Source organism: Diuraphis noxia, unplaced genomic scaffold, assembly GCF_037042655.1.
Source record: "Diuraphis noxia isolate RWA-SAM2 unplaced genomic scaffold, SU_Dnox_SAM2 contig0001, whole genome shotgun sequence".
NCBI classification, from domain to species: domain Eukaryota; kingdom Metazoa; phylum Arthropoda; class Insecta; order Hemiptera; family Aphididae; genus Diuraphis; species Diuraphis noxia.
The window spans coordinates 52,558,718-52,581,816 of NW_028301711.1; the positions used below are offsets into that span (position 1 = coordinate 52,558,718).

General features: G+C 26.9%; 1 long non-coding RNA gene across 1 annotated transcript; it reads right to left on the reverse strand.

Annotated features, from left to right (window-relative positions):
* Nucleotides 1-18,547: 18,547 nt before the first annotated feature.
* Nucleotides 18,548-23,002, reverse strand: LOC149060888 (uncharacterized). Its single transcript, XR_016189415.1, has 3 exons — nt 22,397-23,002; nt 19,660-19,738; nt 18,548-19,449 (listed from the first exon to the last, which is right to left on the reverse strand). It is a non-coding gene; the product is annotated as an uncharacterized LOC149060888 (long non-coding RNA).
* Nucleotides 23,003-23,099: the final 97 nt, after the last annotated feature.

Sequence of the window (23,099 nt, forward strand, 5' to 3'; positions counted from 1 at the left end):
ATACCAAAACCTCAAATTAAATTCTGTTCTTTATTATTATTATTATTTTTTTATATATAGGGGGAACCCGCGGAAACATAGGTCATTGGGAGTGGAGTAGTACGGTAGTGGTTATTTTTGTGTATTTTCGTGTAGGTTTTTCGGTTAGTATAAGTTAGTAGGGTTGTAACACGTGTTTGTGTATGTGTGGCAAGGATATAATCCCGGGTGGTCACCCATCCGGAAGCTAGCAACTGCGGCTGGTACGTACGCTCAGTGCGTTTCTGCAGATTGAACGTATGACCACGCCTCACCAAGCTACTTAATTATTTTTATATTAAACCAGCATGATGATCAACATTTTTTATTGTCTTGAATAAAATTGACATTCTTACAATATTGCCTATATATTTGGTAATAAATACATAACACAATAGATACATATACTAAAATTGTTTAACCTGTATGTAGTATTTATATTGTACATTGGAATAAGTTAAACTCTGTGATATTTCTAAGTACTGATTACTCGTATATCTTAATTATTAGTATAATAATGATGGATAGTTGATATTATTTAAATTTTATAATTTAATAACTTTTTAATATTCAGTGTAAGCAATTTGCATACTATGTAAAATTAGGTAGGTACCTTGTTTAGAAATTATTGGTTTAGTAGGTACTAATATCTATTATAATTCAATAGGTACTATAAATCAATACCTTCTATATAATTAATTACTATTTATCATTTATAAAAATAAAAAATGTTATTAAAACAAAAAAAATTAATCCAACATACAAAATATATAGAAAACATAATGCATAAATTATTATGATTTTACAAGTTTGTGAATAATGTAAATATAATACACCTAAAAAATTGCCTTTGCTACTAAAATTGTAACTTGGATCAATACAAACAAACAAACAAACAAAAAAAATTAAAATTTTTTTAACTTTAGGTAAGCAATGCACGTTTTCTTGTTTTGTTCAAACAAAAATTTTTTTTTAAATAACAGTTATTTATTTTTTTAAGTGATACTATAAAATATATGTTATTGGTTCAACACAATAATATGTCGCTTGTATAATATCATTAAAACTTATTTTTTTTTTTTAACTAAACAAATATTGGTTGATATAAAGTTTTAAAAGTACCTAGTCAATCATCGCAGACTCGTTAGACTGAACTAATTAATAAAGAGTGTTATTTAATCCACTTATTAAAATGACGAAATTTAGTTTAAAATTAATAATTATTTTGTTTTGAAAAAAAAAAATAAACATATTATGCTTAATTAGGTAGTCTATATTTTTATTGGAAACTATTATTAATATACCTATTAAGCATCCTTAATAAATTATTTCTCGACATAGTAAATACTAAATTTTTTTTTCAAAAAGTTGAAAATATTTTTTTCAAAATTATTAACTTAACTTATTATATAACTGATGTCAGTAAATACCGACAAAAATCCTTTTTGCTGTTAATTTTACTATATTTATCTAATATAGTCCATAATTATAAGGGATCTTATGTCATTAACCGAAGTTAGTCAACAATTAAACAATTTCCGTTCTAATTTTCAACAAAATACTTGTAACAAATAGTATCTTATACATAAGTATAGCTTAATACTTATACTTAATATGTATATAAACCGTCTCAGAATGGGCCACACACCTTACACACTCCCACTTAATGAAGAAGGAAGACCCCCCAGTTTGCACATGTTGCGGAACACTACTTACTGTGAAACATATCTTAACCGAATGCAGAATATACGACAAAGAAAGAAGGCTATATCAAATATCCAACCACCTTGCTGAAGCACTCAACCCGGACCCCAACAATATACACAAGATCATACTATTTCTCAGACAAACGAATCTTATAAACAAACTGTAAATTGTAAATAATACTATTCACTTAACTCCTAATTATTACTACTTTGTCTTGTTTTAAATACTAAATCACTTTGTATATCTTTTTAAATATTAATGTAATATGTAAATATACTAATATATAATGTACTGTTACATCCAATGGCCATAGACGCCGCGGATAGTTGTTTAATAAAAAAAAAAAAAAAAAAATATGTATTTACGTACAAAGTAAAGCACTATATATATAAAGATGCCAGCATACCACTATTGACGTCATAACGTACTTATGCCTACGTTCATGTTAGTGAGTAACAATTTAGAATAATATTTTAATCTACGGAGGGTTAATAGTAAAATACCAGGTGCATAACAATACCACTACCAGCACACTCGTGCTTCTAATTTTCAAATACTAATATTTATTGTTGATTTCAACATTAACGCCTAACCCATAGGCTAGGTATACCTATTTTGAGAATTAGCTTGCAAACCATGATATCTTTTTGTGTATAATAATTACATAGTATTGTTTTTTAATTATTAAAGATATTATTGTAAACCATTGGATGTATACCAAAATAAATTCATTGTCAAATTAAAGTGTTCTTCCGTATAAGATACAATTATTTCCATGATTTAATTAAAGAAAAAAATGTATAATTTAAGTATTATCGTAATAGAAATCACAAAAGCGCGTTTCTGGTTCATCCAATTTAACTGTCAGACCCACCTACTTGATACTGACTAAAAATAATATTTTTTTCCTACGATATAGATATACATTTAAAATCAACAAATCAACTTATGATTTATGATATATAATTTGATGTAGTATGACCAACTATAGTAGGTCAACAAATCAATATTTAACACGGCCTATTTTAGTGATTTACGTATAATATGTAAGTTTATTTTATAACGCCTAAGATTCAATATAATTCAATATATCAGAAAATGTATACATTTTTAGTGTATATTTAAGTAAACATACCTACAACTGTAATAGTTATTTTTTTCTATATAGGTTGAATTTTCAACATTATTAAAATTATAAATGCCTAGGTAATCGATATATTATAGGTAGTGATATTTTTTTATGAAAAATCTAATATTAAATGTAATACTTTTTTTATTATATATCAGATGATCGATTATTTTAATCAATGTTATAAGTTCAACCATGAAAATGGCTAAATCATATTGCAGTTTGCCTTTTTTAAAGTTTTAAATGATTAAGAGATTTTTTAAAAGTCAGAGTGGAACAATAAATATAGTGATTTTACATTTATGTCTGTGTGTTTTTTTTTTGTGTCTAATGACAGATTTTACAGTAAAAGATATATTTTGATTTTTATCAATAATATATTTCTCTGGTTAGATAAAAACAAGAGAGCAAAACTAGCATTATTACGCGAGACTACTACACTAGTTTTTAATAAAATCAATTTAAATGTTTTAGTTCAATTTAATAATGAATAACTGATAATACTTGAAATTTTCATCAAATATTTATATTAGCATTTTATAAACATAATATAAGTCACAAGATATTTTAACTCTTTTTGAACTACTCACAAGAATGTAAAATAATGAATTTTGTTTCAATAATATTGTCGATAGAAAAATGTTTTGCTCGGTCAAAAAACTTTAAAATGTAATATATATGGTTCATATAAGTGTACACTAAGAAAATCTTAAAATTCATTTAAGACAATGTTTTTTTTTATATATATTTCAAGTTAAGATATGGAAGAAATTAGATATTTATATTTTTAATTTTTAAACAAACAACAACGACTTTAGTTATTTTTTTTTTGTAAATCAACAATATTTTTTCATAAAGATTTGAATCTTATATGTACATTTTTATATTTTGTATACACAATGACATATTTGAAACATTTAGATTACATTATTATATTCTAGCATATAATGCTAACTAACACCACGCAGTTGACTATTATTATACGACTATTCACGCTGATCTATGATTAGTCGGTATTGAATCAAAAGTAGTTTACATTTATAAAAATGTTAATTAAATATAAGTGATATAATAAATGTCATGTTTTTAGTAACAAATAATTGAATTTTTAGTATTTCTTATTGTAAAATAAATTAATATGTTAGCAGTATAAATCACTATACATATTGTTTGTTTAGTAATTATATACCAATCTTCGTTCAGAATACTTTTGCGTAGGTAGGTATGCAATAATATTCATTGAATTCAAATTGGACATATTATATACGTTACAAGTACATGTTCTGTACAAACAACTGTCACCCACTTACCCCTTTTCATCATGCCTTTCCAAATTGTTAATCAAAGGGTTTAGCTTCTTCTGTATATGTACCTACTTACTATAAAAACAATAACATGTTTGATATTTTAATTGCAGTTTATTCTTCGTGAACAAAAAAAAAATAGAATACATTTAACGTAGCCTGTGTAATTAAAAATGTAATAAAAATGTATTTGTTTTATGTTTACAATAAATTAAGCTAAACAATATTCTCAAATAATTAAAATACTATTATATATATTATATATATATATATATATATACTATTAAAACATTATAATATACATCTTAATAAAAAAAACCTCTATAGGGTATCATATACATATTTAAAACAATTCTTATAATAAATACTTATTATTACGAATTCCTTAAAATTTATAAGCTATTGAATAATTTTATTACTATAAATAATCACGTTTACTCTATTAAATGTTTCGATTTTATACTTATATTTAATTTGTAGCTATTATTAAAAATATAAAATTGCGTGTATTAAAGACACCGCTATAAAAAAAGAAGATAAATTAAAAATCGAATTAGGTAAGGTAAGTTTTAACTACCTATATAATGAACGGTTTCCCAAGTCTAGTGTTTAATTCTTTATTTATAAGATTTATAATAATAATAAAGTTATGACTATTTAGAGTCAATAAAAAACGATAAATTATAATATCGGGGTTTTGATATTTTTGTGTTGTTATATTTAAGTGTACATGTTTATTGTTTATACATTGTTTTGGAATGTTTTTTTTTTTTACATTTATGACGATTTTTAAGTTTAATGAATGGTCTCCTCTTCATGTGATTCTGGTTTTTGTATATACTTATCTTGTTATCCTTATTACTTATTGTTTTTATTTTGTAAACAGAAAGAATATATTTGAATAGTAAAAAAAATTTTTTTGAATAGCTCGGTTGTAATTTACAGCCGATTTATGATTCTGACGTCTGAATAGCCCCTATTGTTAAACCACAAGCTTTGACGTTGCTTGCTGACCTTTCCTGCAATATAAACCCCGTCACCATAGTTACTGTCCATTGTATGAATGGTACTTGGTTTATTCACATACAACCTTATCTCCTGAATTATTATTGATAACGATTTAGCTTTGGTGTTTTTCTTACTTTTGTATTTACTTGACTTCGGTATACTTTTATACGAGCTTTTGTTTTACTATAATCATTATTATAGTGATTGGCATTATGTTTTATCGATAGATTATAAGCGAGTCTAGGTGAAAAGAAACTATACCCATTTGCGTGAATACAGAATTTTTACCTGAAAATGTCCTTTGCGTACAACAGTAATTTTGTACAATGTCTACTCGTATACAGACTGGCCACAGGAGTTAAGAAATTAATATATCTTATTTAGCCAGTTAACTCATGGGGAAAAGTAAAGACAGTTTTACTAAATTGTTACTTATGTATTGCATGTACGTTTATTTTTACCGAATATTGTAAATTATGTTCCGATTTTAATTTTCTGAGGCTTATGAACAAGTGCAACCAACGATAATGAACATATCACGTATGGCGTCCAAAGTTATAACTTATAATCATCATTATACAATAGTCAATATATATCTGCCACATGTCCACATCAAAATATGTTCTTTTGTTCTTAACTCATTGACACAATGCTACAAATTTTCAATAAGAATTAGAATAAAATAAAATAAATTATTATACTATTAATATTCAACAAAAATACCACTTCCGTTGCCAGAATTTATTTATTTTTTATGGGACAACATTCTACCTTTTTTTCTCTAATTTTCGTAGAACTAGAAAACTTGTAAAAGGTGAAAGGTGAATTCGTTTTTGACCAAAACCGTACCCTTCCCTTTTCGGCAAAATTTAAAATTATTTGATTCTCTTTTCGACCAAAACAAAAATTTATATAATAAAGTTATAATAATAAAATAATTATATACAACATATAATAGGTACCAATAGCCGGTAAGTCGGTGGGTGGGTTTGTAAATTGTAAATTTGCTTATGAGTTATTTTAGATTCGTTTCATCACTGCTCTGCTGTATACATTATATGTGTTTAGTTGGCCAATGTAATGGATGTGTTGAATTTTAATTTAATTATATAAAATCATTGCATAACAAATACGAAAAATAATTTTGAGCAGATATGGTATAGGTTTGTCAACCTATATGGCTATAACCATATTTTATGATATTATTGCCATTATAATAATTTATTTTACATTTTATTTTGTGTTACATTAGAAATATAAAAGGTCTAATTAATTTGACAATTTACACGAAAATAAAATTAATTTAACACATTTATAATTGTTATGAAAATTTTTAAAGTTCATACTACGTTGCCTCGTATGATCGAACTCAGGAACAATATCTTCTCCGAGTCACCGAAACACATTTTCCAAAGCCGGTCACGCCTTAAAATATCTAAGACCTATAATGTTTCTGAATGAAACGGAACATTGGTCACAATTAGCACACTCATTAAAGTATGACAACGGATAAAAATGAATGCACAAATTATTATGCATCATTGTCCATAATATTCAATATTAATGTGTTATTATTTTTAGGTATTGTTATAATTATTTATGTTATTTTTTTTTTAAGTTTTCCTCTGATTTTTCAAACATTATATATTATACGAGTATAACGAAATCACAATAAATTCTAATTTCTACTCACTGTATAAGATAACATTTTCGCTATTGCTTTAAGGAATCTGTGAATAATAAAGGTGACTTTATGCATCCTCCCTTGATGTCCAATCTTCCAGATATTGGTGGCTATTATGTCACCAGGCTAAGAGTAATCAAGCCTCATTTCGCCACTTTATAAAACGTTGTAAATTATATTGCACATTCACAAACAGCGTTTTAAAAATGATAAGTTAAATATTAATAATCTAGGCTGGAATTTCGTTCACTGTTCATATTTCATACGCGCTCATAGATTTTGGTCACGTAAAGCAAAAAAAAAAAAAAATACGTGAAAAACTATGCGATCGAGAACCAAACTTTGACGATTATTTCCTAATATGACGGAAAATATCAAGGTTAAAACAACAACCCACTGTTATTATCAAAGAAGGTTAGGTTTTAGGAAGTCATAAGGAGAGGACAGCAAAAATATTTTGCATACACTTACAATTTACATACATATCCCATTTATTTTTTCCTATTGCTTTCATATTTTTGTACGGTTCGAGGAGGTAGGTCCACCTATCACCCCCCCCCCACCACCACCACCACCGTAAAATTGCCACTTTTATCATAATTAATATGGTGGGTAGTCACTTCTGACGTGTTTACCATGGTCGGAGTGCAAGAGTTTAGAAACTCGTAAGATTTTGTCAATAAATGTTCTCATGACAACTTTTCAAACCCGTAGGTACGTCCATGTACAAGTATTACCTAAAGTCTAATAAGTACAAAGGTTCTATAAACTATAAGTCTTCTTTAACCTAGAAACCATGGTAAGTTGCATGTAGTATAACTCTTGATGAACTAATAGGTACGATTCATTCTGTAGGTTATCACCGTTATCAGTCTTACGACAACAATCGTATAAGTTTCGTTGATGATGTACAATTCACGATTAATTTCTACCACTCTGTTTTCCCATGTTTATCATCAAATACCTACGTAATATATAATATAAACACAGTGTACGTATAACACAGCGTTTTGCTCCATGACGAAATATTTTCGGAGAAACGAGTCTCGGATTACCTCCAATCAGATGAAACGTCACGTTGTTCCTCGTATAGCAAGGATGAATATCAGTCACCTATATTGTTTACAGCCCTCAGTTTAGGAATAGGTTTACGATCAGGGCTTGAAAACGTTATACTAATGATATAATTAAATGCCATGAGAAATAAAGATTGAAATTTGTAAACGTAGGTAATTAAAACGGGAAACAGTGAAAATAAAAATAAAATACTACAAGATAAAACATAACAAAATACAATATCATCAAACAAAATAAAAACGCAATACTAAATAATTTAAATCATTATATTATATTAATTATTAACATTAAAATAAAATATTTTATTTTCCATTTATAAATTGTTGTTGTGGAAATATTTTCAATGCGATTTATTGATATATCACTTATATCATAGCTATAACAATTTAAGCATTATATTATTTATATTCCATAATATGCTGGTTGTTAATGATTTACCTATCATTTAAATATTATTATTGTTACATTTTGAATATTATCGGTATTTTATACTTTAAAGTAAATATAAATTTAAGATTATACACTAACACTTATATATGGTCCCATATCATATAAATCATATTGCATAGTAAACTTCTAGTACTCACCTAAACTCTTACTAAAGCATAAAACTAAAACTAATTTTATGCGAAGATTCTTCGCCGAAGAATAATCTATTTATTCTGTTATATTTAATATTAGAGTGAAATAAAATATCATCATATCATAAGAAAATACTATCGAAGGTATATTTAAAAATATAATATTTTAATTTTGAACCAAGTAATGAGCATTAAACAATTTATAAGAAATAAACAATTTTTAAATGCTTATATAAGTATAACTGTTTGTTCCAAACTAAAAATATCTATATATCTTTATGTGCAGTGCCTTAGATAATATTTTATTTTTAAAAATGCTGCTATAATAATAATACACAATTCCAGGTATCCCTCCAAAGTGACTAAAACGTAAATGGTTTAGAGACTTATTAAGAAAAAAAAAAATAAAAAAAAAAAATTAATAAACTTAATCACAGAAGATTTAATACAAATTGAAAGTGTCATCAGTGGGTGGCTTCTTCTAAAAATTGTGTAACTCGTGTTTTTTCCACTCTAGTTCTCTCAATATGTTATATGATAAAGATATTGTACATATTTTCTAAAAATAAAAAATAAAATGTGCTAATTGGTCAATTCACTCTAATATTATATATAACTGTGTAAACGAATTATTTTTTATGTAAAATGTGTCATGCTAAGCGTTAATAGGATGAAAAAAATATATGCGAGTAAGCATTTGTTAATGTTTACAAAAATCCAAAAGTTATCATTCTAAAAAGCAATAAGCACATTCGTTGTGTAACATTTTAATTTTAAATAATATAAAACGATTTTTTCAAAGACGAGCCATGATTGCGATAATTTTATACATTTTTATACGATGTTTAATCATAAAATTTATTTTACCTGTTGAAACCTAATATTCGTATAGGTATAGGTATTACATATATTTTACAAATTTGTAAAATCTATGTGATACATTATAGTAAATATTAGATGCGATGGTTATTATACATTATAATCTAAGCGAATAATAGATTAGCAAATAGTATTATTCATACTTGTTCATAGATACCTACCCTATACGTATACAGTATTCAGCATTATATAACATCATTGTGACCGATTGGAGATAATAATCTTTTAATTTTTATTAATTTTATTAATCATTTTTATTTTGACAGATCATACTATTTCTATAGTATAAAATGTATTCAAAATTATACAGATCACAGAGTAAGGGTTGAAACGATCAGCAGGCAAAGACGAAGACCCCTTAGTAAGATAGTTTGATATACAGGGTGATTCTTTTAAGTGGGTACATTATTTATCTCGAAAAGTATTTAATTTTTTTTAAATATTTTTTACATGGTTCCAAGTTGTTAAAAAAACCAACGTTTTTATTAAAATTATATTTTTAAATATTTTTTATCCTTATCATTTTTTAAGTTTTTTACTTTTTTGAATGACAACATAGAGTATTAATTTCATATTCCAAAGCATAATGTTTTTCTAAGTATTTTGATACATAGAAATCGAATTTGGGGCTAGTAGTTTATGAGTTATAACTGTTATAAGTATTTAAAGTTTAGACAAGCGGAGTAGTGGACAAATATTTTGAGGGGTAACCCCGTACCACTCCACTCTGCCAATCGAAACTTTAAATACCTATAACTCATAAACTACTAGCCCCAAATTCGATTTTTATACATCAAAATACTTAGAAAAATATTTATGCTTTGGAATATGAAATTAATACTCTATGTTGTCATTCAAAAAAGTAAAAAACTTAAAAAATGATAAGGATAAAAAATATTTAAAAATATAATTTTTTTAATAAAAACGTTGGGTTTTTAAGAACTTGAAACCATGTAAAAAAATATTTTGAAAAAAGTCAATACTTTTCGAGATAATTAGTGTACCCACTTAAAAGAATCACTCTGTAGACGTAAAGTAACATCAATCTCAAATTTAAAACGCTTTTTTCAGGAGTATATGTTGCACCTATAATAAAATATTTTGTCTTTTATTTTTCACTAAACTCTTTTCTTCACTTACGATGTAGGTACTACATACTGTTTAATAACCTAAAAAGATTAGGATTAATTATAAAACAAAATAAATAATTTATCAACAAATAATTTCGTACTGTGAATAGGTAACGTTTATAAAAATACACAGTGATAGGTATTATGGTACATACTCTGATTTTAATTAAAATCGTATCACGGTCGAGAGATACCCAGACTGTGGGCGTTTTCATTTTTTCCTTTTTTTTTTCCGAGAACATCGGCAATCTTCCCACAAACTATTATATAACAGTGCCCGTTTGCGTTCGCTGTCTTAATCGAAAAACTATATTAATATCTTAATTGCATCCTCAGTCCACAACCATAAGTACCTATTTAAGATAAACTATTTGACTAAAAAAATGTAAGATACATGCAAGTATGATGATCGAATTTAATAAAAAAAAAAAAAAATGTATAATAATTTAACACCAAAAATGTACTTATTTTCGGTCAAAAAGGACTGTTAAACTGTTTACGTCAATATTAAAAATACCGTGCCATTGTTCTCAGTAATTATTGCGTCATTTACGGGCATTCCTCAGAAAATTTATATGAATAACGCTTACATAAAATGAAAACCTGAAAGCAACAACAAAACGTCTCCAATTAATACAATTATAAATTAGATGAACATATAAACAGATGTATATATATGTTAACAATCAGAAATTTCTACAATTGTTGTATCAAATGACTCAGTTTCTTTTTCCGAATAACGTGCAATCAAAAACTAATTTTGACAAAATATGGAGCTATCATTTCTTGAAATGTTTTCACTTGCACGTAATTTTTTCCAGCATTATGTTTGATCATTCGTAACATGGCATAAAGAAAATTGTTATCACTGCATAATTTTCTATGTACAATATAATCGGTAAGCCGCATTGTCTACGGAAACACTATATATAACTAGATTGCTTATTCTTTCCAAATAATCGCATATTCGCTAATAGAAAATAGCCTTTTAATGTTTTAACTGACGTTATATTATAATATACATTGCCAGAAGCACTGTGGATAGCTACAAATGATCTGGGACGCACTCAGATTACGTCAAAAATATTGTCTTTTTCAGAGGGTGAGTAGGGGGATCAAAAGTATGACATTTTTTCTTTGAACGCAATCAGTCTGTACCTTATTTCGGGATACACCAAGGAGAAACTCCCCGCGGTCGAACCAGACAGTAGTGAATGATACCGCATAACTACTTAATACTGCGTAATATAACATGGATTAACATGGATCGCCGCTCCCCGTTGGTTTGGCTGCTACGTTCCCTAAAATTAACATTGTTGCCATTGTTGTAAAACTGTTTGCCTGGTTCATTTTAGTATAGACATATATTAATAAACGGGACGGAAATAATAATTTGCAAACGTTCATAAATTCTTAATAACTTTTACTTTTCCAACAGTGCAACAATGGAAATCCACGAGAAATTACGTCACGTGAAAATTAGTATATGACTAAAACTGTAATAATTATTAATAACAAAAATAATATACGCCCAGCACAATAAATCGTATCTTAGCAATGTATAATTCAAAGAAATATGCTTATTTCAATTCATCGACTGCGTTAAAACTTAAAGTTAAAGTAAATAAAGTTTTTTTTTAATTTAAAACAAAGCGTTTAGACAAATAATCGATGTTCGACAGTAATTAATTTGTATTATAAATGACGTGCAAAAAACATCATAAAATAACAACTTTCATAATTCATATATTCTTAGCTAGAAAATACGGTTTTTAGTAGGGTGGGAGTATTTGATAGGGACTTTAGCATATAACACTATGCGTAAACACATATTACATTCTATCTTTTAAAAAAAACTATTCAAATTAGGTTGCCATACTATTTTTCAAGTGAACAAATAGAATTAAATTTAAAAATTATTTTTTAAGATACATTTTTTAATTCAAATTTATTGAGATATTTTCTAATACCACTATTAATCCAAAATAATTCATTAACAATAATAAATAATAATAAAATTAGTCTTTAAAATGTATCTTATATATTATTAATGGAAAATACAAAATATTAAAAATCTCTATGTCCTATAATAGTAAATATTTTGCGGTATTTTTATTAGTTAAGATTATTTAAGTAATGATAATACATGCTATTTACACAAATTTAGTTACCTGTACGTTACATATATTTTATATTTAATATAAAACTATATTATTCTTACAACACAGTTTTTAATAATTAATAGGAAACAGAAACTACTTGATTAAATGTTAGTCAAAAAAGTCTACTTAACGACTCATAGAGTTACCAGCTTAAACATTTCTAGAATCAGAATTAGTGTCATATGTAACCTATTTCTTTAAATTTATAGCTTACTTTACGTACATAGCGACGTACTATAAATTTTTAAATTACCATGTTTATATTTTAAATTTTTTTTAGTATTTTGCATTTCAGTTTCTTGGATTTTATACATATTTTGAATTTCAGTGCTTCGATAAAATAATAAATGAAATAATGAAAAGCGTCGTTTTTAGTTTCTAGTGCCCAAAACTCAAAATCAGATATTCTGTTAAAATATATTTCTGAGTATTTATTCAGTGTTATTATCATCTAACTGACAATAAAATAATCATATTATAATTCTGAAAAAACTATAGTGTACTGAGTACGGATATTTTCTTCACATTTTATTTTCTTCAGTAAGTATTTTTATTTATTTTTTTTTTTTTTGGACTTTCTTCGAGAATATTCTGAATACTCTCTGATTTACGACCAGGAGTCTATAGGTATCGCGCATCTACACGGCCCGTTTTCAATTCACATGAAACTTTTGTAGAGCACCAACCGAACAAATGATTAGATACCCTGCAGTACAGTTATTATACCTATACGTTCATAAAAATGCACAAGACAGGCAAGCATCTTTGTAAAACTAAAAAGTATTTATAGTTCCGATCGGCTAGCTATCGCTGTTCGGCATCTGAAATACATCCAACATCGTTCGTCCGAAATAATCTGAACTTAATCTACTTATACAGTCTGTATTATACGTACTACACGTACATTAATCACTACATAGTATATAAAAAATCACTTCTCGCTGTCTGTCTATCACTGTATATGCTTAGATATCTTTAAAGGACACGACGGATTTTGATGTGGGTTATTTTAATTTATAAAGTGATTCAAGAGGAAGGTTTATATGTATATAACATGCATAATATAGTATAGAAACACTGATAATGTTAAAGGTTTCTAATGTGATGTCGTAAATAAACACATTTTTTGCACTTACATAAACAAACGCTGCCTGAACCCTACGAGATATATCAAAATATTTATATTTTTGTTTTTGTTTATTATAGGATTGCTATTGGTTGTATAATTTAGTAGGATGAATAAGAAATCAGCAATTTGTTATTAGGTACCAATTTTAAAAAATTTTTTACCTTCACAAAGCTAAAAATGTGAGACAATATTATGATTGAATATACTATATTTGGCCTGTATTTTACATTGACAGTGTTAAAATCTTTAATGGAGATTAAGATTTGGTAGATTCGCGGAAATTTGTCACGGAAGTTATGAACACGAATAGATGGGTATTAAACGACAAATTAAACACAAATCTTAAGTCATATAGAAGAGGTATTTTTAAAGGGCAACGATGTGCACGGGAATCAGCTACTACATGCAGTGATTCTCAATTGGTGCGCCACTCAGATCGACTAGGTATGCCATGAGAAATGTTTGATATTTGTAATTATACTGGTAAAAAATATTGAAAACAGTACTTTATTTCATTATATTTATGTTGAGTGTGCCACGAAAACTTGTGATGTATATTAGTGTGCCGTGAACCAAAAAAGCTTGATAACCACTGAGCTAGTAAATATATAATATGTGTACACTAAATTCGAGATATGCAAGTTAATATCATATAATGTTATTATATTATACGGGGTGAATTAATCGAAATGGCTACACCAAACATTTTTCAAGACAATTGTTATAGTCTTAGAGACAAAAAAAAAAAATTTAAGAACTTCAAATATTTTAATTAACCTGGTAGTACATTTTGTAAACATTTTTAAATCTTCTTATAAACGATAAATTAATTACACCGCCGTGTTTAAAAATATCAAAATTTGTATGTATACATATACATTATATTGGAGGTAGATATTTCAAAATAACTGAAAATATTTTTGTTAAAAAATACTTAATTATTATACTTAGAAAATAAGCGTGGTCGCTGGTCAGTTAAATGGTTGACCCTGTAAGGTAATACGGTCTTAAATTTCAACGAAGTTAAAAAAATAAAAAAATAAAATAGAATGTATTCCATTACGACGACCTCTGGTGTAGAGTTAGCCAAGTCGTACACTTTATATTACAATAAATAACAGTCAATAATAGTAACGCATATTATGATATGATTATTGATTACAACGTTTCGTGGACATGCAGACATGCAGTAAACGTGCTTTTTTACCACTATATAATATTATCTACTCGTTATTATGATAATAACCACTGAGAAAATCGTTGACAAGTATTTTTCTAGCATTAATATTTTATTTGTTATATATTACTAATTACATAATATTATCTGGTGATCTGACCTTCATGATACACAGTAAAATTTTATTTTTGGTAACACTATGTTCAACGATTGCAGATAATACCAACCAAAAACATACCTAAATCTTACATAATATTATAATATATTAACTAATGTAACATATATAATTATTTAAATAACATATAGGTATACCTATATGTTAGGTTATGTACCTAAGTCTAGGTACCTATAGATGATGTAGAAAGGAATATGGGGTGATTGTTGACCAAACAAAAATTACAAATATAGATTTGGTAGATACTAAAAGGTCGTTGTTTGAGTGAAAACCATACATCTTTCCTTTTTCTAAGTCGTAATCAGCATAAAAGTTAAAAACAATTAATATTAACTGTATAAAATTAAGTAACTTGTATAGTGTGGACTATATTAAGAAGTGTAACTAGCATAACGTGTGTAAGCGTCTTAAAAACGTCTTAAAAATATATACAATATACATATATACCAAATTAACATTCAGTATAACTAATTTTGTGTTGCTAGCTTTAAAAAATAGAATGAATTCATCTATGATCTAATTTAAAGGTATGAGCATTATCTGTGTTGTCTCGTTAGTTTTTACGATATTTTTAATTTTTTGACAATTCATATAAGCATTTTAATATTTTCATATTTTACACTCTTAGGCGTGACTCACTTAAAATTAAAATATCAAAAAAATCCCGGTGCACACGAATTGCGTACTAAAACAGGTAGTCGAAACCTTTTGAACGAATTGCGTCCGGGACGCAATTCGTGCTACCTTTTCATCACTTAACATTTTTTGAGGTTTCCAGTGGTTTTTAAATTTATTTTAAATTTTGATATTTTTAAATTTTTTAACAAAATAATAATAATTAAATATTTATCATTAACATAATATTATTCTATGAAAACTTATTTTTAGTGGTTTGTAGTTTGTACTTTAAGGCCGGAGCTATACACGGCGTATTCACCGCGTTTCGAACGCAGCGTATTTCGCGGCGTTTTCTATAGAATTAAAAATAAACCAATGCATTTTTAGTTCGACGGACAAGCGGCGGTATACGTAGTGTAAAGCAATAGCTCCGACCAGATGGATATTTTCGATAAAAATATTAGGGACTATACGGACTTCCCAATCGATAAGTAACTATAGACTTATGACTTATAATTTATATGTTTTATGTTTATGATAGTATTATATTTTTACAGTTCAATTTTAATTTTTTTATAAATAGATATGTGATTAATTATGACTTATAATTTATATTATTAAGACATTATTATATTTTTACAATTAAATTTCATTATTTTTATATGACCTGGCATATCTTTATTGTGACAATATCGTTTTAGAAACCACTTACAATAATTAACTGTAGATGAAAAACTAACACGAATTGCATCCGGGACGCAATACGTTCAAAAAGGTTCGTCTACCTGTTTTGGTACGCAATTCGTGTGTACCCAAAAATCCAACGGGGATCACAGCTAATATTCTTACCTAAGTTTGACCTAAAGTAATTCATTCTATAATATTTATTTTAAGCTGACTGAGGGTGAGTTGCGGCCCGACCTTTCGTTTCCGGTGTTGGAGACCGGTGAATTCCGGCCCGATAATATTTTAGGTATAGGTTAGTTGCGACCCGAATAATTATCATTACATCTGTACCTTACTTACATAATATATATTATATTATATACCTATTACCTATGTACCGTATAAACGAATAACGATAAACGAAATGTTCAATACGTATGGGAAGTTATATTTTTGTATATAATATGATAAAGATAATATAGATCGTTTTATCGTATTATCTGCCATATATGACTTACATTATGAATGCTTTGTTTTTTTTTGGGCATTATTATCATAATATATTACACCAATTATACTTTTTTTTATTATTATTATTTATTATTTAATATAATGTCATAATATTAATATATTATATTATATTCAATAATTTTATGAATACTTTTATTTTATTTACGACCAATATTAATATAAGTACGACAATTTTTTCTAGAAAATACCTACATAATATTGTGATGTTTATATACTATTACTATATATAGACATATAGTATATAATATATATATATATATATATGTATGTAATATATACATTATTGTATGGCCGCAACTCGTACGTTATTTAGGGTTTGGGCCGCAACTCACCAACACTGTTTAAGCTAACAACAAAAAACTGATCTTGCTGAATTTCAGTTACTAAGTAACTAAATAGTTTACACTGATATATTTTACGTTTGTAAGACTAAGACGACATACATATACGGGCATGGCTTTTTATAATAATCATCCTAAGATACAAATATGTTTCATGTGACTTCTATAAGACCTAATAAAGATCCAAATTTGTATTTTACAAGTTTTGTAAGTCATCAAAAATATATCCATGTTTTGATTAATATAAATGCATATTTTTAATAGTTTGAATAGGATTTGTAAATAAATTCGTTTTCATGATGGTAAAATTTAAGCAAAATCGTGAGCATTCCAAAAATATTAGATAACTTAACATAATCCGACAACAGAACAATTTTAAAACGTCGATTTATTAAATCAACATTTGAACAAGTAGCTTACGAGTTATTAAAATGCATATACTTGAAAAATCAGTCCTCCTTAAGATAAGTTTTATACAAAAATATAAAAATATATAATACTTAATCTAGTACTTATTATTTTTATACAAATTTTACGTTTTAATTTTAATTTTAATAGATTAACTGTTAATTACTTAGTATAATATTTTCAAATCAAAATTCATCAATAATTATCTCTATCTTCCAAGTCTGCTGACCTTAGTACTTAGTACATACACAAAAAATAAATAACTCAAAAATTATTCGTTCAAATTTTAATTTGGACGCATCAAAATGTTTAAAATCTAATTTATTTAACAATTTGCGTGTAAAAATGGTGATTCTCATTTTAAATTTAAAAAAAAAACATGTTAGAATCGAAACAGGACGCTCCAAATTGTTTAAAAACAATATGTATTTGAAAATATGGTCATTAAGTATACTTAAAAATTCCATAAATTGGAAATTGAATAAATTCATTATTAACACTTCATGAAAAAAGTAAGGGTAAGCATTATAATTTGTGAATCACCTTGTATATGTCACTGCAACAGAAATCGTTGCACCACAAATTTTCGTTTTGAAATTTCTCAACAACTACTGGAGGTGCTGTGACTGTGGGCCACTCGTTTTAAAATTATTGTGTAAATATCACAGAAGCCCACATGCACATCACACCGGTAGTCATGATTATTCTTAGATGATAGTTCCGGTCAAATTATGTTGATGACAGACGTATTGAATACCAGAATTGAAGTTCTGTGGTAGTGAGCCACTCAAATATATAAATAGTGGCTCACAAACACATCACATCATTAATGTATTTTATATATTTATGATAACTGTTGTTTAAAAATCTATTACACTATACACTGCAATTATAATTAAAAAACAAAGATTATAATATAATTATACAACATATTATAACATAAGTGAAAAAAACTCCGCCCTCAGAAAATACTGTGTCTTTAATTCCGTCTAACATTGGTCTTTTTCCTACTTAAAATTATTGTAAGTTTAGATTTATGAACTATTGTCGACAGTTGATGTAAGATTTATTTTACCCTTCATAATTTTCATTAGTTCTTATAAAATAAAAAAACAAGTATCAACAATTCAATGCATACAGTACAATATTATAATACGTAATATACACTTACATACAACGTAGCTGCAGGTATAATATAAAAGTTAAGCACAACAATTGGAAATGTAGCTTAAATTTAGGAATATAAACATATTATAACAAAAGTTTTTTTGGCATAGCGTTGAATAAAAACGTGGTTATAACTAACTTAAGAACATCAATAAGGGTTCTAAATATATTTAATATTAATTCACAATCTGATTAAAAGCAATACAGTTATACATTTTTTTTTTTTATGTTTAATCTTAACAAAGAAATTCAAAATTATATTAACTCAGTTTCACAAATAACAGGCCAAATGTTTTAATGTAATGCCTACTTACTTATTATCTATTTTTTATGAACAATACACAATATTAATTTAATGATATTACTTATTGTAGGCAATCGTGATCACTGATCAATAATATTTATCTAATAATAATTATATTCCTAGCTATAATATACCTGATTTAAACAAATTTGCAAAACATGTAGGTAATGATAAATTTTTTATGTCGTAGGTAGTTTCTTGCGATTTGGAGGAATAAGAGTGAAGCCCTCTCTTAAATATTATCCCAGTTTCACCTATTCAATAATTATTCATAATATATATATAATATTAAAATAGAGTAAAATATAATAAATTGTTGAGGGAAAAAAATGTACATAAATATAATATGCGTAGAGCTAATTTTTTTAGAATTTCGTGACTTTATTTACGGCATTAATAGCAAAAATGAAAACATTAAGCATAATATTAACTTATGATATTCTTAGGAATATATTGCAGCTTACCATAAAATGAACCACGATCTTCAGCTTTAGTGGTTTCCTCGGAAACTAATAAATATTTCTCAAAGTGGACTTCTATACACTTCACATATTTATATATATAAGTATGATTAATCGACCGATAACTTTGAATATAATGTTATGCTGAAAAGTACTCACCTAAATCACGAACAAATTAAAACCATGTGTATTTTAATTAAAAATCTATTAGAATGTAAGATAAATATTTTCAAGTCTTTTCAACCAAATTGCATTAAATCATAAAGTTCAAAATTTGAATTTTACTGCGTTATTAATTAAATACTCGAAATCTCGAAATCATTATTACGCTGCTGAAAAACTATAGATTGCGCTAAAATATAACATAATTAAACCATTGCATACGATTAAAGTTTTACTTAATCGTTTGGATTTCTAATGAAAAATAGCTCCATAGAATATAATTAATGTTATATTTTACCCAACAATCTAGTTGTAGTAATTGACTACAAATTAAATTTATTTTAATTATATTACGAAATTTAATAAAATAATGTTTCCTATAACTATCGAACGCTAAAACTTATCCGCAAAAATAACGATTATTATGCATTATGCAGCGTACGCATCGCACTAACCAGAAGAAATTTGTAAATTAGTATTTTCCTGGATTTTCCCGGTAGTTCTATTACCATCAAATTAATGATTATTTCTCGAAGAAATATAACCAATTTATTTGTTCAATTCAAACGTGTACTCGAATTTCTGTATAGAATTACAATGGACGAAAGTTCGTACCCAGATAATAATTGTTAAAAATACAATCAAAAACTTTCTTTATTTCAAAATAGGTATTGGACCACGGGACCTATACTTATAACATTGATTATTGATAATAGTTCTTTGCGTGAGAATAGTAATTGCTATACATACATATAGTTGTACGTTTATACTCACTTACACAGTTACGCTAGGATATGTAAAAGTACTATATTATTATTAGGTGGGGACCATGGGGTACCTATATACTCGATGTTTGGTTAACCAAGATTTGTGAGTTTAGATAATGGTGTAAACTGTAGAGTATATAAATATTGTTGCATAGGTATTATACAAACAAGTAATTTCTCATATTATTTTATTACATAGGTACTATCAAAGAATAAAGTAAATATAAATCATTTATTAAATATCTGTGACTTAATTTTAAACACTTATCAAACAAATACGGAGATAAAAATTCTTTAAACATTGTTTACAATATTGTATTATCTGCAGAAATGTAATGATTTAAAGGTAAAGTATTTAACATGGATTTCCGACAACAATAAATACTTTAACTATAAATCATTACTATAATTTTGAATTGTTGCTTATTTTTAATTTATGCTTCGATTTAATTTGTATTACTATTTTATTAATTATTATTTATTCAGTATGATTAAAATAGCTAACATAGTTAGAAATGTGTATTTTAAATCCACAACTATTGAAGTAGATACACGTACATGACATTTTATCAATAATATATGCTTGTTAATATCAAAATAAGTAATTTTTATTAAAAAAAGTAACAATAAAATAATATATGTTATTTTTTATGAAATTAAACGTTAACTAGGGATTTTTTTAATTTAGGTATTTTTTAAATTAATATGTGTTGTATAAATTAAATTAAATATGTATTTTTTTACAAAATAATACATTTTTCAGAGAAAATTTTTAAATCTGACCCAGTTTATATTTAGCAACATAAAAACAGTTTTTGTATTTAATATTATTGCATCCACATCATAATTTCATATTTACTATGCAAAACCCATTTTTTCCAGAGCAATGTATTTAAGTACATTTATGCCTACACACATTATTTTAATAAAGTTTATCGTATTTTTTGTTCACCGGTGAATGTATTTAATAATAATTAAATATTGCGGCGGTTCTGTACATCAGAGCATACTATTATTATTTGCTAATAATATATTCACAATCCTAATGGATTTCATAACTCGTTTTTAAGTATAAATTGGCTCTAACTCGTATTCAACTAAGCTGTAGGTATACAAAACTAATGCTATAGGTACAATATTGGAAATCTGTTTATTTTCCGCAAGCCGTAACCATCACTACTATATACTATTATCCTGCAACGGTCTCCAGAATTAGTTATATAAGACATATTGTGTCAATCTATGTTGTTCAAACGTTATATTGTTATATAAAACACACACATAACCCGAAAATCCAAATATTTTAAGACAAGAGACGTGGGCTCGATCTCGCGGGTGTCAAAATATTTAGGTAAAATTGATTCACCAAACGTGTATAGTTCGTATAGATTATTACCAAATACCAAGTAAAAAATTTTAAACCTTCAATGGAAAATCATAAGACTGTTATAATTATTTCCAATACCATGCCGGAAAAGCGTTTTTATAGTTTTGCCAATTGGTAATTGAGCAAGTGAAAAAGTAATTAAAACAAACTATACTTGCAAAATGTATTTTATTTTAAATTGTATTATATTTTATTTACTACATAAATATTTGAAGAGAAAAAATGGCTTAAATAATTGTTAAAACAAAATATTAAAAGTAGGTAAAAAAAATCTAGAAAAAAATTTCTTAAAAATGCAGTAATATTGATGTTTAAAGGTTGTGGGAAAATTCTAAAAACGGTTCCTACATAATAATATAATGACCATAGAATAGGTAACTACGCATTTGTGAGTATAATGTATGATATATATTTAGGTACTCACCGTTAACAATGTTCGCATTTCCGTCGCCCAGCCTGGTCCATTGGTATACCTCGTCGAGACCCATATATCCATCGGTAAGTCACCCGAAAATAAACGACGGAAGTGGAGCGAAAATAATAATAACAATATTAATAATATAATAACAGCGAATTTCGGGCTACTATACTACTGCCGGAACCGCGGGACAGCATTTCCGATTCAAAAACCGATTCGTCGCCGGCCGACCTAAATCTCGTCGTAACATCTGGTACCTATATATATTTGTTATATGCGTGTGTATTGATATAACCGTGACCTAGGTATCTATACAATATTGTTGTTATACCGTAGTCGTCTCACGGCGCGGTTGTTTCGGCCCTCGATCCCGTCGTCGCGGAGTCGTATAGGTATGCGCCTGCATTGAATTATAATATCGAACGATCTGTGTAAAAACAAAATGACCCGATCCCGGACAGTGGCGGCGGCAGAGTGGGCACCCGTCTAGGATGTCTGATTAACGATTATTATGAAACGCTTGTATGCGGTCGTGTGTGCGAGTGTGTGACAAACATGCAACAATAACGCTTTTCTGTGTATTTTAACGGCCACTCGTCGATACGAAATACGTCGACGGATGCTATAATATGACAAATGTATATGTTATTATTATTATTATTATTATTATTAAATCGTAATGTGTATTATACGCGCGAGAGTGTATCTT